A 17,369-nucleotide genomic window follows, 5' to 3' on the forward strand; every position below is an offset into this window, starting at 1 on the left:
ACCCAAATCAGTCGCAACAACATTCAATTTTCTGCTAGTCTCTAGTTCAATGCTAGGTCAGCAAACTTTTATGGAGAAGGGAATGAAAGGGCAAACTGGTCTGGAACAGGTAATAGGCAGCTTTTTGTATCCAGGTGAGAAGGTTCTTTGCTTCCAGACCTAGGTAATTAGGGGGGTAAGAATCCTCCAATAATTCAGCCAATAAAGGTGTTTAATGATAGAATGAACAGTTAGAGGTGATGATTAATTAGCCTGGGCACTTTGGGCTGGCCAGTGTGCATGCTGTAGTACATACTGGCCATCAGCTGGTAAGCACGCAGTCTTGTAAAGGGCTTTCTGCTCTGACACTGGTCATATATCATTGCAGCTGTGCCCTTTGATTACTGGGAGGGCTTGCAGAGTGATTAATAGCCAGGATCAATGTTTCTGCCCAGCACATGACATTTGGTCACAGAGCAACCATATACTTATTCCCCTTTGGCACAACGCTTAGGAGGAATGAAGGATGAGACCTGCCAATTTATAGCTGAGGAGCTTCCAGTTTATAAAATGAGTCAACTTTGACTGTACAAAATTATTCCCCATTGAAATAATTAGTGCAGCATTAAACACAATTAGAACTAAAACTACAGGAGCATGCTTGCTGAATTCAAGCCAGTTGACAGATGGTTAAGGCCTGATATTTGGCTGCCTATGATGACCAAGAGTTATTATTTTGCTGAGAAAATGAAAACGCTTGAAATTGAACAGTGGCTACTTAAAAAAAAAAAAAAAAAAAAAGCAAGTAATATGATGCAAAGTTCCCACTGAAATACACTGGGATGGTGGGCATGTTCAGTGGGACAACTCTGTAAGTGTCTGTTACACAAACACTGTTGAATGTATCTTTGTGTGAACGATGCTTGTTATTAATGCAGTGCACATCCATTTAAAGCACATCCTGTTTAAAACAAAGTTGGTTACGTGAGGGCTACTTCAATAGGGTATGGCCTTATTTTGTGACGTGTGTTGGGGCTTAGCTTACTTTTAGTGCCACTTATAAACCCTGCTAGAATAGAAGTTTTGTTGGACATCAGATATCATTAAAAACTTCACTACACAGCAAAAGTGTTTGAGTTAACATTTTTTTTAAATCTCAAACCTTTACCTTGGAACCTTATATGTAAATTAAGCTCCCTTGTGTTAATTATGTCAGCATAATGGGAAAAAGATTATTTCCCACCTTCGCAGCTTTTTCATAAATTAAAGTCCCTATACCCTAAGAGAGTAGAACCTATATATTGTGGTCTTGGATTTTGATAATACTACTTAGCCGATAGTGGTTCACATTGCACTTGAAGTGCTGGCATTTGTAGTTTACAGTATATTTTACTATTTCTAACAGCAGTGTTGGATGTGCTGAGTCATTTGTGTGTACCATATACTTTTATAATTGTTTCCAAGATATTTGCATATATGTGTGTGTATTTGTATATGATAATAAGCATATGCTTTGAGGGGTGTAGGAGAACTTAGGATTTGGAAGAAACTCCCCAAGAAATTTATATGAATAGAATTTTAGCTTTCCGGTGTCCACACTTAATTCGAGCTGGAGCTGCATTTTGTCCTCATGGAAACAAAAAGTCAATTTTCTTACTGGATTTTTCTTCTGAATCATTAAAAAGGGATCTAAGACTAACATGCTGTTTGATAGTTATGTGTCCCTCTATTTACAGTTAGAAACATGTAGAGCCAGTGTGAATCCTGGCAGTTTGGGGTTAATCGTTTAATTTATGACATGTCTACGTTTCTTAATTTGTAGTGTAAGAAAGATATGCTAATTTTTACCTGTATTTATGTAGTAGCTTTTTTAATTTTTTAAGAATTCCAAGTGCTCTCTGATTTCTCCTATAACATCTTTCCTTTTCCTTTTTCCTCTTAACCTCTGGGGCGACTGGCGGATACAAAAGTTCAGTGTTTATTCAAGAGCACAGCCAGTGACACAGCTGTTATAAGAAAGCAGGACTTGCTTCTAACTACCTACTCTTTTGTTGCTATGACTTTATGACGATATGAAGTCAGATTTCATGAAATCTAATAAAACATTTTTAGTAGTATTTTATAAATATCAGATCCGTTTTCTTTTCTTTTTTTGTTTCTTGAAGCTATGGTGATTCTGTTCTTATCTATCCACACATGGTATTTATTCTCTCTTGATTAATATAAATTTCTGAGTTGGTGGGAGTTTGAAAAGAGGTGATTAAAAGTCATTTATGGCTGTGAGTTAGAGCAAAATTCTGATCCCAAACCAAGGAACTTTGCTTTATTCTTACTTGTGCTAATCAGAGATAGCTGGATGTGGAATACATAAAAACTAAAAATGAGCTTAATTGATTACTTGAAGGCCTTAGATTTCTCCTTTACTTCGTTTCCTGTCCCATATGGATATATAGTAAGAGTTTATATGCTTAAAAATTATTTATGGGTAGGGGCACCTGGGTGGCTCAGTTGGTTGAGCGTCCAACTCTTAGTTTCAGCTCAGGTAATGATCTCCCAGTTCTCAGGATCAAGCCCTTTGTTGGGTTCTGTCCTGATAGTTCCCAGCCTATTTGGGATTCTCTCTCCTCTCTCTCTCTGCCCCAATCCCCCCCTCCAGCTCCCATTCTCTCTCTCTCTCAAAATAAATTGAAGAAATTGTTTATGGGTAAAACAGATGCAAAGTGTTGAGTTAATTGCATATTAAATAGTAGCTCTCTAAAAAAGAAAGATCTATGGAAGGAAGAGAGATAAGATTTTCTTAACCTTAAAAGAAACCTGGAGAACTCTATAGTTTAGGTAAAATCCAAGAATTATATGCTGAGAGAAACGAGGTTTTCCAGAAGTGTCTCTCTGGGGAGAAGGTATTTGTTTAGATAGAGACAAATAATGATGTACTCCAGAGGCCATAAGCCTACTCTGGCTAAGGCACTTGTTTATTATATGAAGGACTTCCCCTTTTCCTGGCACATGAGCACGCACGTGCGCGCGTGCGTGCTCACACACACACACACACACACACACACACACACACAAACCCTTTGAAGGTACCAGTCTCACTTCTGCCTTGGGTCCTATGCTCTGCGTAGTACTTTGCCTGGTCCTCTCCCGCACTCCTTCACATCCCTCCATGTGGACGGGACTGACTCCTTTTTATCCTTCGGTTCAGCAGTCTCCTCTTCAACAAAGTCTTCCTGGATCACCCTTTCTAAAGTAGTCCCCCAACCTCTGCCATCGTTCTCTATCCCACTTGTCTGTTTTACATTCTCCATGGCACTGTCCATTATCTGAAATTATCTTATTTATGCGTTTCTTTACTTACTTGTTTCTTTTCATTAGAATGTAATTTCTGTGAGGGTGGAGACCTTGTTTGTCTTGTTCAACATTATATCCCCGGTTCTAGAATGGTGACTCTTTAATAAAAATTGGTTAAATAGATGAATTTAACTTTTTAATATATATTTTTTGACATCTATACTTGTAGATGGGAATGGCATGGAGTTAAGTTAGTAGTTTTTGTGCTATATGTGTCTCTCTTGGAGGGATTGAATAGCAACCTTAGTTAAAAAGAAAATTTTTTTCTTGGGCATTTTCATCCGTCCTTTTTTTTTTTTTAACCTTTTTTAAAATGTTTATTTATTTTATATTTGAGAGAAAGAGAGAGAGAGAGAGAGAGCGCAAGCGAGCGTGGGGGAGGGGCAGAGAGAGAGAGGGAGACACAGAGTCCAAAGCAGGCTCCAGGCTCTGAGCTGTCAGTACAGAGCCCGACATGGGGCTCAAACCCACTAACCATGAGATCATGACCTGAACCGAGGTTGGACACTTAACTGACTGGGCCACACAGGCGCCCCTTCTCCGGTCAGGCTTATTAGTCATTTGTATGATATTGCCCATATAGCCTCTAGACCTAGACAAGAGGGGACTTTAATTGGGCCCTTCTCTAGTTGTACCCATTTGCAAGCTACAGTCATTGGAATCAAGGGGAGGTGCGAACTCATGTATACATTTCATTTCACCTTACCTTCTGAACTGTGCTCTGGGGACTCAGAGTCCCTGAAATCCCTGCCCAGATGGCCCCAAGCTTGCTCCCAGGGTCTGTGTGGGCCTCTCCCCTGGGGTTGTCCTCTGGTAGGTGGACTGTATTACTGGTGTGTATACACACAGGCATAGGGAATAGCTGTGGGTTTTGTGTAGGAGGATGTGGACATATCATGGAAAGGTGGGCCTATGTCCAAGGCTCCTTGAGGGTGTGGGATGGATCCGGGGAAAGGAAGAGAAGAAATGTGGAACTCTTGGGAAACAAGATTCTAAATGTGACCCTGGCCTTCCACCTTATCGTAATGTTGTCTATTTGTCAAATTTGAAGGGTAAACTGTGTTTTAATGAATGATTTTGTTAGTTTGATATGTAACCTCTTAATATTTAATATTAGACATATGTTATGTAGGCCTCTGTTTGTTGCAGGCGCACAGTTATCAGGGGAAGGTTAGAGTGTTGTATCTAACACTTAGCTTCCTCAGGATCCTGAAGGCATGGCGCCCTTCATGCAGAACTTGAGACTATTGAAAATGTGTAGCAGGTTGTAAATGTAGGTGAAAAATATTTGTACATCCTATGAGGAAAAAATGATAATTCGGATTTGCTCCAACAAATTTGCTCCAAAAATGATGTTCATTTATTTTTGAGAGAGACAGAGACAGAATGTGAGTGGGTTGGGGCAGAGAGAGAGGGAGGCACAGAATCTGAAGCAGGCTGCAGGCTCTGGGCTGTCAGTACAGAGCCTGACGTGGGGCTCGAACTCACAAGCTGTGAGATCGTGACCCGAGCCGAAGTCGGATGCACAACCGACCGAGCCACCCAGGCACCCCAAGGAAAATTTATTTTAAAAATATTAAGTGTCTAGAGTGAGATTTTTTACTTAGTGTCCTGTTAAAAAAAGAATTCCCACCCTTAAGTCTTCAGACGGAAGTATATTTGTGTCTGCAATTTACTTTGAAATGCATTAGACAATAAGATGAGTTGAATGAATGGAAGGATGGAAGCTCATATGTGATAAAGCAAAAACAGAAAAATGTTAATGATAAAATACAAATGGTGGGGCGCCTGGGTGGTTCAATTGGTGAAGCGTCCAACTTCAGTTCAGGTCATGAACTCACGGTTCATGAGTTCGAGCCCTGAGTCAGGCTCTGTGCTGACAGCTCAGAGCCTGGAGCCCGCTTTGGATTCTGTGTCCCCCTCTCTCTCTCTCTGCCCCTCCCTCCCTCCCTCCCTCTCTCTCTCAAAAATAAACGAACATTAAAAAAAAAATTAAATGAAATAAATTTTCCTTTAATTTGATAAACTTTGTTATGTTCAGTCACCAACAGTGAGTTTGAGCTCCCACCATGTATCAGTCTTTGTGGGAAGATGCCTATGTTGGGAGACATGTATAGTAGCTTGTCATGTGGCACGTGTGATTTACGTCTGATTTTGTTCTGTTAAATCTGACTTTGAGAGGGCGAAGGTGATCGTGAAGGACTCATGCCCTTCAGAAACAAATTCTAGGGGGGGACTGGAGACACCAACCTAGAGAATTACAATGCAGAGTGATAAATAGTGATTTGCTGGGAAATGTTGAATTACTGCCTCTTGTGGGGAAAACACTCTGATTTGTAACATTTGTAACATTTACTGAATTCCACTGTATGAACACTCCCACATGACCATGTTGGGAGGAAAAAAACCCCTTTCTTCAGTCAACTTCTGTCTGAATGGTGGTGGTGGTGGGAGGGTTGTGTCTTACTGAGAGTAAGAGGAGAAAAGACCAAGTTGATTCCGTTTGTGTGGGAGCACTTGGTACTAAGTCACTCCCTGAATAGCCAGAGATAGAAGTTTATATACCAACTTAACAAAAGGAGGAGATTTAGCCTTCTAAGGATGGAAGGTTCTAGTGAGGCTTGGTTACACAATATTTTTGAAATGTCCTGGTGCCCAAGGTTAGTCGCCTCCCTGGCAGGAGCCTTCTGGAGTAGATGGGGTGAGGGCGTTGTGTTGTGGCAGCCGACTCTAGTAAAGCTCTGTTTCTGTCAGACAAGGGGAGTTTAGATAAGATTTCTTTCTGCATCCACTCTTGGGTTTTTGGTCCCTTTAGCCAGTCTCAAGCAGCCAATGTGATGTCACTGCAGAGTTACGAAGAGACGGTAACAGCTGGCTCGTGATTAGCTCCTGCTGCTCCAGCGTACCACCAGAAGTTGTGTAACAGAGGGGAGTCCATAGACAGGATCTTCCATCTAGAGGGAGACATCTGGAAGAGATGGTACTTAAGCTGACTCTTGAAGGATGAGTACGAGTTCAATGATGAAGAGTGGGAGATTGGGCGAGGTAATGCTGGGTGAGTCGCGTGTTTGTTCGGATCCTACAGGATCTTGTATATGTTGCCAAGGAGTTTAGAGGTCATAAGGGAAACATTTGGAGGATGCCAAGTTAGGGCAGTGGCGTTTTCCCCCCAAAGCATCAACCTAGTAACAGTATGTGTTAGAAGAAGACCAGAATAAAGGCAGGAAGGATGGAGAAGAGAGGAAAACCAAGAGATATTTAGGAACGTGAGTAGGTAAGACTTGGTGACTGACTTGGAGAGGACAAAGTCAACGGTAAGTCCTAGACGTTGGCCTTTGGCAAATAAATGGGGAGTGGGTATATTTCACCATGGCAATTCAAGGAGGAGGAATGATTGGGAAGATTTAAAAAATATTCATTTGGAGCTGCTTTGTGGACATACAGGTGGCAATGTCAGCTGTTCGACATGAGTCTGAAGCTCAGGAGAGCAGTCTAGCATAATAATATATATATTTCAGGAAAGACAGAATTTGGTACCTTTATCATGTTCTTTTTGTGCATGTTTCTAAAACATTTGTAATGTTTTAGAAAATTAAATTTAAAATTAAATAATAAAATTAAATTTTATTTAAAATTATTTAAAATTGTTTAAATTTATTTTAATAATAAATTTAAATTTATTATTAAAATAATTATTTAAAATAATAAAATTAAAATTTAAAATTAAAACATAAAATTAAAACATTGCATTATTTAATATAATCCATTTTGAGTTAATCTTTTCTTTTTGTAAAAACAAAGACAAACTTCATTCTTTAGAATTAGACCTCTTTAGAAGATGTCTAAGATAATATTTATTGATTATAATTTGATTTACCATATGGGGATTTACATCTGACTTTGTTCTGGCCAATCAGAGTTTTTGGCTGATTGAGACTTATCCCTACCTTACATTAATTATCAGTTACCTAACTACTAGGTTAAGGTGATTCTTCAACGGCAACAACAAAAAAATTCCTCAACACGTATACAAATGATACCATGTCTTGTAGCAGGTGTAGTAGTTGATAAAATCGTCAAACTCCTGCTAGGTGCCAGGATTGGGCCACGTATTGGGGATACATCAACCCTGGCCCCATGAAGCTTAAAATCAAGTGGAGAAAGTCAACATTAATCACACAGGCATAGAAGCGTGTAACAAGAGTATTATTTACAAATTCACATGACATAAAGGAGAGGTACATGACGCTGATGGGCAATCTGACCCATCAAAGAGGTCAGGAAGGCTTCCCAGAGAAAGGAACAGTTGGGCTGAGGTTTGAAGAGTGGCCAAAGAGTGGGCGCTGCTAAGGAGCTGTTTCCGAAGTCTGGGGAAGAGATGACAGTAGCTTGATCCAGTGTTGGAGGTGACGGCCAAGACAGAAGTGATGGAGATGCTTAAGGAGTCCAATCATGAGACTTGGTGATGGATGAGCAGCAGAAAGGGAAGTGTGAAAAGTTGAGTCTTAGCTTTTGATTTAAAGCCCTGCGTTTTTATTTAGGAGTTGTTATTTAGTATTTAAATGAAATAAAAATGGCAGCTACACAAAGCCAAGAGATAATACCTAACTTCCTTTTCAAAGGTCCCCGTTAATGTGTCTCTTTTTGAACTAAGGATTTGTTGCAAAATTGATTCATTGACCGTGTAGTCGCAGGTAGATATGCAAATATCTCTGCCGGGAACAGTAGCATCTAGGTTGGCACGTGCAAGTTCCATCTTCTTTTGACAAATATATGGAATTTTCACTGTTATGAATTGTAATTATATGCCACGTGAGCAAACATGCCTTTATTTTTTTCAGAAAGACTTCATCTTTTTTTTTTTTTTTTAACTAGGAGAAAAGTCCCACGAAACATTCTTTTTTCTCCACTGGGTTTTAGATGCAGCCTGCTCTGTTCAGAGCTAATGTCATGTAAGAACACTGTTTGACAGACTGTCTTGTATCACATTTGTATTGATTGTATATTGCGGAGGGATAAACTTTCATCTTCCCCTTTTATTAAAAGTGCGTCTGTTGGCAGGGATTTGGTGAGATTGGATAAATATCTTCTTTTGTTGCGTTAATGAAAACTGGCAGCGGCTCTAGTTATCTTGTTAAATAAGCATTGGTAAACAATACTAATATCACAAGAGAAATTTTTATGTTTTAGTTATGAACTCCGTAAGCTTTCAGTTGTGTAGCCATATCCTTAATACAGCAGTATAGCTTCAGACCCAAAGGAAACAGTAGAATAGCCTTTTCCACTGTTTTAGCCATGATTTTTTTATTGGTATGTTGCACTGTAGCAAATTGGAGAAAAAATTGAGCCCATGAGCTAGATATTATTCCTTATGTGAAAATAAATTTTGCTGTTTGAACACTTAGAAGTTAGGAAAGCTGATTATATTCACTTTGGTTTTATAAATGGAGAAATTATGACTGAAAGGGTCATATATTTATATTATAAGTGTCTAGATTGGCAAACCATGGCCTGCCGCCTGTGTTACAGTCTGTTCTATAGTAAGTTCAGAGTGGTTTTGCATTTTTATTTATTTATTTTATTAAAAAAATTTTTTTTTAATGTTTATTTATTTTTGAGACAGAGAGAGACAGAGCATGAACAGGAGAGGGGCAGAGAGAGAGGGAGACACAGAATCTGAAACAGGCTCCAGGCTCTGAGCTGTCAGCACAGAGCCCGACACGGGGCTCAAACTCACGGACCGTGAGATCATGACCTGAGCCGAAGTCGGACGCTTAACCGATCAAGCCACCCAGGTGCCCCAAGTGGTTTTGTATTTTTAAATGATTAAAAAAAATCGAAAGAATAATATTTTGTGTCACGTGAAAATAATATGAATTAAAAAATTCAGTGCCCAGTTTGTGGGCCACAACCATGCTCATGAATTTATGTAACACCCGTGGCTACGTTTAGGCCGTAGTAGACTGAGTGGTTGTGATAGAGTCTTTCTGGCCCCAAAGTAAAAAATATTTACTCTCCTCCCATGGTCTAGATGCAAGAATGGGAATTATTTAGGTGATTCAGAACCCATTGCATGGTTTTGAAAGAAGGGTGATAGAAGTATGGGTTGAACTAAAGCAGAATGAAACATCTCTACCAAATAACAGCAGCAGCTGGCATTTATTGAGCATTTGCCTTTAAGTACTGTATACACCTTAACTCATTTAATCCACACAACTCTGAGCTACCAGTTTGTCTCATTGTACAGTAAACAGCACAGAGAGGTTAAGCAACTTGTCCAAAGTCAGCCAGTGCTGAAAACGGGCTAGTTGAGCTTTCAAATTTGTCTCGGTGGTTTTCTCACAAGTATGTATATTATAAGTACTTCCTATTGGTGTTACGTTTCTTTTTGTAAATTTTTTTTATTTTTTTAACATTTGTGTATTTTTGAGAGACAGAGACAGACAAAGCACAAGCAGCGGAGGGGCAGAAAGAGGGAGACACAGAATCTGAAGCAGGCTTCAGGCTCTGAGCTGTCAGCACAGAGTCTGACACGGGGCTTGAACCCATGAACCATGAGACCATGACCTGAGCCGAAGTCGGATGCTTCACTGACTGAACCACCCAGGCGCCCCACATTTCTTTTTTTTTTTTTTTTTAAGTATTTATTTATTTTGAGAGAGAGGGAGCGAGCATGAGAAGACGAGGGGCAGAGAGAGTGAGAGACAGAACTCTAAGCAGTCCAGAGCCTGAGGAAGAGCTTGAACTCATAAGCTGTGAAATCATGTCCTGAGCCCAAATCAGGAGTCAGCCACCTAACCAGCTGAGTCACCCAGGCACCCCTAAGCATCGACTTTTGATTTAGGCTCAAGTCATGATCTCATGGGTCACGGGATGGAGCCCTGGGTCAGGCTGTGTGCTGGCACTACAGAACCTGCTTGGGGTTCTCTCTCTCGCTCTCTTTCTGCCCCTCCTCCACTAGTGCGTGCACATACTCACGTGCTCTCTCAAATGATAAATAAACATTTAAAAAACTAAACAGGGGCGCCTCGGTGGTTCAGTCAGTTGAGCGTCCGACTTTGGCTCAGGTCCTGATCTCACAGTTGGTATGAGCTCAAGCCCTGCTGCTGTCATTGGGCTCAATGCTGCTGCTGTCAGCATAGAGCCTTACTAAGGATCCTCTGCCCCCTCCTCCCTCCCCAGCTCACACTCTCTCAAAAATTAAAAAAAAAAATTTTTTTTAATTAAAATAAAAAATATATGGACTTCAAATGTTTTTTTTCCATTGTTTATATCTATTTTTTTTTTTATTTTTTTCTATATTGTTTTAATTGTTTACATTTCCCAGATCAGAATCCTCCAGTGGTTTCCCCTTATACTTAAAATGAAGTTCCGGTTTCTTGGGGCGCCTGGGTGGCTCAGTCAGTTAAGCGTCTGACTCTTGGTTTCAGCTCAGGTCATGATCTCACAATTTGTGAGTTTGAGCCTTGCATCGTGCTCTGTGCTGACAGCTTGGAGCCCGCTTGGGATCCTCTCCCACTCTCTGTGCCCCTTCCCTGCTCGTGTGCTCTCTTTCTCCCAAAATAAATAAACTTCAAAAAATCAAGTTCCAGTTTCTTAACAAGGCTGATGTATGTTATCTTGCATGATGAATCTCTACCTATCCTGTTCGGGCCTTCCTTCCCTCACTGTGCTGTAGCTACACTGGCCTTATTAAAGTTTCTTGAACCAACCGCATGTTCCCCTGCTTTTACACATGCAGTTCATCCTGCCAGAAAACATTCTTAGTCTTAACCTTTTCTTCCTTCACATCGTTTCGGTCTCGACTTAAAACTCACCTACTCAGAGAGGCTTCTTGATCATCTCTTCTCAAATGAGTCTCCTTTTCTGCCCCCTGCGTTAGTCTTCATCCTTTTTTGTTTTGTAAGAGCGCTTAAGGCGCTCTTTGTAGTATTTGTGTTTATTGTTTGTTCTTCTGTCCACCTCCTGCTGTATTGTAAGTTTCATGAAGGAAGGAACCAGGGGTCTTATTTATCATTGTAATCTTCATGCTTAGCACAGAACGCAACATACAGCAGGCTCTTGCCAGGAAAGTAATGAGTGAAAGAGAACTACTTTCACTGCTACGATTTTGTCCGGGGACCTCATCACAAAGAGTTACTGTGGCTGCCTCTTAAACGAAAAGATCTCTTAAATTCATTTTATGCTCCCAATTCCATCTTGCCAGATAGATTTTATAAAATACCACGTTGATAGAATCATTCCCTCTCTCAAGATCCTACAGCAGTTGCAGATTGCCTACTGAATCAAATCCAGATTCCTCTGCTTGTGTTTTAAGGCTCTCCATAATCATAATCTTCTACTTTGCTCTCATGTAACCCTTTGCTTTTATTAGGCTGGCCTCTTTCACAAACCATCAGCATTTGTCCTTTATGCTTTCTATCTTCCAACACTCAGAAGAAGCCTGCAGCTTCCATGTCTTGTCCTATAAATCCAGCCTTTCGTTCCTAAATTCCCATTGTAACAATTGCCCGACCCACACTTAGAACTTAGATTTTGATTGTGTATTTGAACAGATTCTCCAATATAAATCTCAATGATACTGAATGTCCATTGTGAAAGTTTTGCCTCACTATTCAATCAGAAGCTAATCCTAACTTCAGAGTACATTTTATAAATGAGACGAATGGAGGTGCTTTGTTGTATGGCTATCAATTTGGGGATCAGAAAAAGATTAAAATGATACTATTTGTCTTGGATATTAATTGGGATGTTTAATGTCAGTGAACAAAGTTGCATTTTATCTTTACTAAATTTCACTGAGCCTAGTTAGGCTTCAGACTTTTTCTGATCTATAGCATATGGAGAACTGCTTACAAAATTAATGGAACCCCATTTCATTAATTCAGAATTTTGGTAATAAGGGCTGGAGGTTGTGTTATCTCTGAGAAAAGATGGGTTTAGTCATGGTGCAAAGAAAGGTCATAAAGAAAATATCTTATTAGAATCATTCTTGTATTTTGTAAACAGGTATTTAATGACAGCAATTTCAAGTAATCTTCAATAAGTTTCTAAAAACGTATTACCCCCCACTACATCTTTATTTGGAATTATTGATAGATCCAAATTTCTAGTCACAATCAAATTAAGAACACTTAACATCACTGTGTTTTATGAAACTTTTTTTTAAATTCAATTTTGTCACCCATTCATTTTTATTGCCTGCTAGTTCATTTTAACTAGTGGATTTAACTTTCTGAGTCCTTTGAAATTTCAGATTTAAGTTTAGAATTTCTTGGCTATTAAGGCAGATATTACATAGTCTGAAAAAAATATCTTTTTAGCTGCTTTTAATGTTGACAAGAAAGATCATTGTACTTCATTGATTTGTTTTTTGAATTGTATCAAATATTTGAAGGAGAGGAAATAAATCTATTTTTACTTTAAATTTATTTTACATATACTGTAGTATATATGTAATGTTTGAATTATGTTCACATTACTTTTTTTCTTAAATTGCTTATTTTTGAGAGAGAGAGAGAGAGAGAGAGAGTAGGGAGGGGTAGAAAGAGGGAGACAGAAGATCTGAAGAGGGCTCTTCATTGGCTGCAGAGAGCCTGATGTCGGGCTTCAACTCTTGAACCGTGAGATCATGAGCTGAGCTGGCGGTTGGAGTTGGAGGCTTAACTGACTGAGCCACTCAGGCACCCCTATGTTTATGTTGCTTATTCACAAAATATATTCCTTTTAGACCCCTTAGGAAATATATGTGTTTGATATAAGGTGTTACCTGCCTTCTCAGGTAAATAACTTGCTTGAGGTCATCCAGCTATTGAGTGGAAGAACTTGAACTGGGAAATCAGTCCTGTCTAGCTCCTGAGCTCATGACTTTGACCAATGTGCTGCACTCTTCACAGACATACAGATGATCTCAGCCCTTAAAAGTCTTTAAGTACTTTTAAGTGCCTGGGTGGCTCAGTCAGTTAAGCATCTGACTCTTTTTTTTTTTTTTTCAATAGAATTTTTTTTTTATTTTTATTTTTTTTATATATGAAATTTATTGTCAAATTGGTTTCCATACAACACCCAGTGCTCATCCCAAAAGGTGCCCTCCTCAATACCCATCACCCACCCTCCCCTCCCTCCCACCCCCTATCAACCCTCAGTTTGTTCTCAGTTTTTAACAGTCTCTTCTGCTTTGGCTCTCTCCCACTCTAACTTCTTTTTTTTTTTTCCTTCCCCTCCCCCATGGTTTTCTGTTAAGTTTCTCAGGATCCATAAGAGTGAAACCATAAGGCCTCTGACTCTTGATTTTGACCCAGGTCATGATCTCATGCTTCATGAGTTCAAGCCCCATATCAGGTTCTGTACTGTGTCAGCACAGAGCCTGCTTGGAAATCCCTTTCCCTTTGTCTCTGCCTCTACCCCTTGTGCTGCCTCTCTCTCTCTCTCTCTCTCTCTCTCTCTCAAAATAAATAAATAAACTTAAAAAAAAAGTCTGAGTATGTATGTAGCACTGATTGTTATTAGCAGAATTATAGAATATGGAAAAAATGGGCCTGGAAAACTGTCAAATACTGTTCTTTGCTTTACTTCATTTAATCTTCAGAATAATCTTATGAGATTTGTGCTCTTATTTACTTATGTAGCTGGGGAAACTGAGGCTAAATAGAAGTTAAATAACTTGTGTTCCCAAGGGGGCCTACAGTAAACCCAGCTCCCCAGCTCTGTACTTTTAAGTACTATGAATTGCGCCTCCCTGAAATGTTTTTTTCCCACCCCTTAAAAGTAACTGCTTTCTTATTCACCAGTAATGATTTTCCCGTAACAAACAACTTTTAGACTTGTCACTATAATTCTTACGGCATGGCAGTGTTCTGACTCTGATCTCAGTGGTCAGAGATCAATTCAGGCTCATTGAAAGGAGTCTGTACCACCTTTTGTTGTAGTAGAACTTATGTAAATGTTAATTTATGGGATTGCCATGTCAAATTTACAGCTCATAAAGTTATATATTTCTAGGCTTTTATTAGTTTAAACACATACAAATCAGTTCATTTATAGATCCTGAATTGTAAAGCAATGCACATATAGTATTTTACCAGAAACTTAGCCTGTTTTCCTGTTTTTCCCTGACGATCCCTTCCATGCTTCTCTTCGACATGTTTTCTTCCTACTCCTCCCTGCAAGTATTTTGTTGTTTGTTAGTCTTGACATCACGCTCGAGATTTGTGTGACGGCGTGTTGTCCTCACTATTTAGTACTCTTATGTTTGTATACAAAAAAGGAACAGCTTCTTTCTACAGGCATTTTGGGTACTCATTTATAGTCCCACAGTGATGATATTATTTTGAAACACACTGCTACCCTGTGGATAAGCAGAAGAATACACCGCCTAGGGGTGTGGACTTACCAGTCTATTATCAGTTCTTAAAGGCATGGCAAAAATAATAAAAGAAGATTAAAACTAAATCATTAGGAGTCCTGCACCTCTGAGGAAATGTAAATTATTGAGAAAACTCTTACCGTGTATTATTTTAATATTTAGCAAATTTTGTGAGAAGCAAATTTTATTTCCTTTTTTTCTGTTATCATTTAGTTTCTTTGGGGAGCAGAAAATCTTACAGTATCTCTGAAAAACCCTTAAGTTAGACTTTATTTTGTGTTATGGTCAAGTGTCTAGAAGATTATATCAGCTACCTCACTTCTCTTTCTGGCCTGTTTTGGGAGTTATTTGAATTTCAGCCTTTGGAGTTGAGGGAACCAAATGGCTACCATCTCCTGACAAGCTGTATTTTATGTTAAGATTTGAATTTGAAAAATTCAAATTGAAAAATTTGTTCTTTTCTTTAAATTTAGATTGTTGTTAAACATTTAAAATTTCTTTTCCTCTAAATATCAAATCAATTAGGGATTTCAACCCTTGACTTCCTAGAAGCCCCAGCTGCCATTTTGGTTCCTTCAGAGAGCACTCCAGATTCCATATTTGGAGGCCTGAATCCCTAGTGTGTAAGACAGAACATTTGGGAATTGCAAGTCATTTGGAATGGGAGAGCTTAAGATAGAAATGTATGAAAGGTGAAAGAACACGGAGACATAGGCAAGGGGTAGATTTTTAATGGCCTTGTTCATTGCGCTAAAAAGGTAGGCTTTATCATATATGCAACAGGGAGCCGTTGCAAGACTTTAATGTGGAAATGACCTTATCAAATTTGCATCCAGGGAAGTGCATTTAGCCAAAGCTTGGAGAATGACCTAGAGAACACCAGAAGGAGGGAGAAGCTGTTGTGATGATACAGGTGAGAAATGACAAGGGCTTAAGGTAAAGAAATGGTCATGGGGAAGAAGGGGATGGAATAGCTTCTGGAAGTATTTCAGGAATAGAACTGATGAGACTTGGCGATGTGAAAGTGAAGGAGAAGTTGCATCTGAAATTTCAGGTTGACGAAACAGATGTGCTATGGTTCACTGAGTCAGGGCTGTAGGAAGAAGAGGAAATGGTTGGAATTAGGTCAGTCATAGGAGAAGAGGGGTAGTGGGTTAGTTTAGTTTTGGGCATACTAGATTTAGAAGGTGAGCCACCTAGTAGTCATTTGGAAACATAGATTTGGAATTTCGGAGGAAGATCCTGGTTGGAGTCTTCATCTTCTAGGGAGTAGCAGAAGTTACATGCGTGGGTCAGATGACCCTGGGAGGGTGTGGAGATTGTGGAAGGTAAAGCTCTGAAGATGGAATATGGGGAGGGTATGAACATTAAGGACTTTGAGGAGGAGGAGGAGGAGAGTCTATGGAGGCAGACTGAAAACGAACAGTGTAAGAGGAGAAGAGAGAATGGTCTGACCAGAAACGAACGGAGAAGAGGCTTTGAGGGGAGGGATGAGTGGTCAATAGTGTCATTTGCCTCAGGAAGACCAAGAAAGACAAATGTCAAAAATTGCCCATCGATTATGGAAATTAGGAGATGGTAGTGACTTTTATGACACATCTGTGGAACAACACGGGCAGAAGTCAAATCGCGGTGGGTTGAGGAATGAATGAGAAGTAAGTAAAAGAGGAGCAAACGAATTTTTAAAAACAACGGGATAGTAGCAGACCGTGGTACCCACACACCTTGGAATATTACTCCACAATACAAAGTAATGTATGACACACATAACACCTCAGGTGAATCTGCAGGCAGTTATGCTGAATGAAAAAAGCCAATCCCGGAAGGGTGCATACTGTAGGATTTTGGAGATGACGAAATGAAAGAAATGGAGAGACAGGGCAGTGGCTACCAGAATTTAGGGAAGGGGCTGGGTGAAGTTATAAAAGGGCAACACGAGGGACCCTTGTGGTGTTGTGACTGTTAAGTTTCTGGGCTAGAATACATACATTAACCTAGACGGGTGATAAAATTATATAAAACTTAACACACACGTACACACTCAAATGAGCACAAGCAAAACTGGGACAATCTGAATTTTGATGGTGGCTTATACCATTGTCAATATCTTAGTTGGGATATTATACTAGATTTGTGGAGTGTTACCATTGGGAGAAACTGGGCAGGGTATACAAGGGACTCTCTGTATTATTTCTTACAACTGCACGTGAATGTATAATTCTCTCAATAAAAATAAAAATAACTCAAGCAGTGAAGGGGAGGAAAGAGGGCACAATAACCAGAGAGAGAGATGCAATGTTAAGGGAGGGACTTGAACATGTTTATATGTTACAGAGCAGGCAACAGTGAAGAGAGGGAGAGATTCACGATACAAGGAGAGAGAACTTTCTTTCTTTCTTTCTTTCTTTCTTTCTTTCTTTCTTTCTTTCTTTCTTTCTTTCTTTCTTTCTTTCTTTCTTTCTTTCATGTTTATTTATTTTTGAGACAGAGCATGAACGGGGGAGGGTCAGAGAGAAGGAGATACAGAATCTGAAACAGGCTCCAGGCTCTGAGCTGTCAGCACAGAGCCTGACGCGGGGCTTGAACTCATGGACCACGAGATCATGACCTGAGCTGAAGTCGGCCGCTTAACAGACTGAGCCACCCAGGCGACCCGAGAGAACTTTCTTTAAAT

General features: G+C 39.6%; 1 protein-coding gene across 3 annotated transcripts in view; it reads left to right on the forward strand.

Annotated features, from left to right (window-relative positions):
- SKAP2 (src kinase associated phosphoprotein 2) overlaps positions 1 to 17,369 on the forward strand; it is a 180,623-nt gene that overhangs the window by 66,408 nt on the left and 96,846 nt on the right. The window lies entirely within an intron of this gene.

This window comes from Neofelis nebulosa, chromosome 4 (assembly GCF_028018385.1).
Source record: "Neofelis nebulosa isolate mNeoNeb1 chromosome 4, mNeoNeb1.pri, whole genome shotgun sequence".
Classification (NCBI taxonomy): domain Eukaryota; kingdom Metazoa; phylum Chordata; class Mammalia; order Carnivora; family Felidae; genus Neofelis; species Neofelis nebulosa.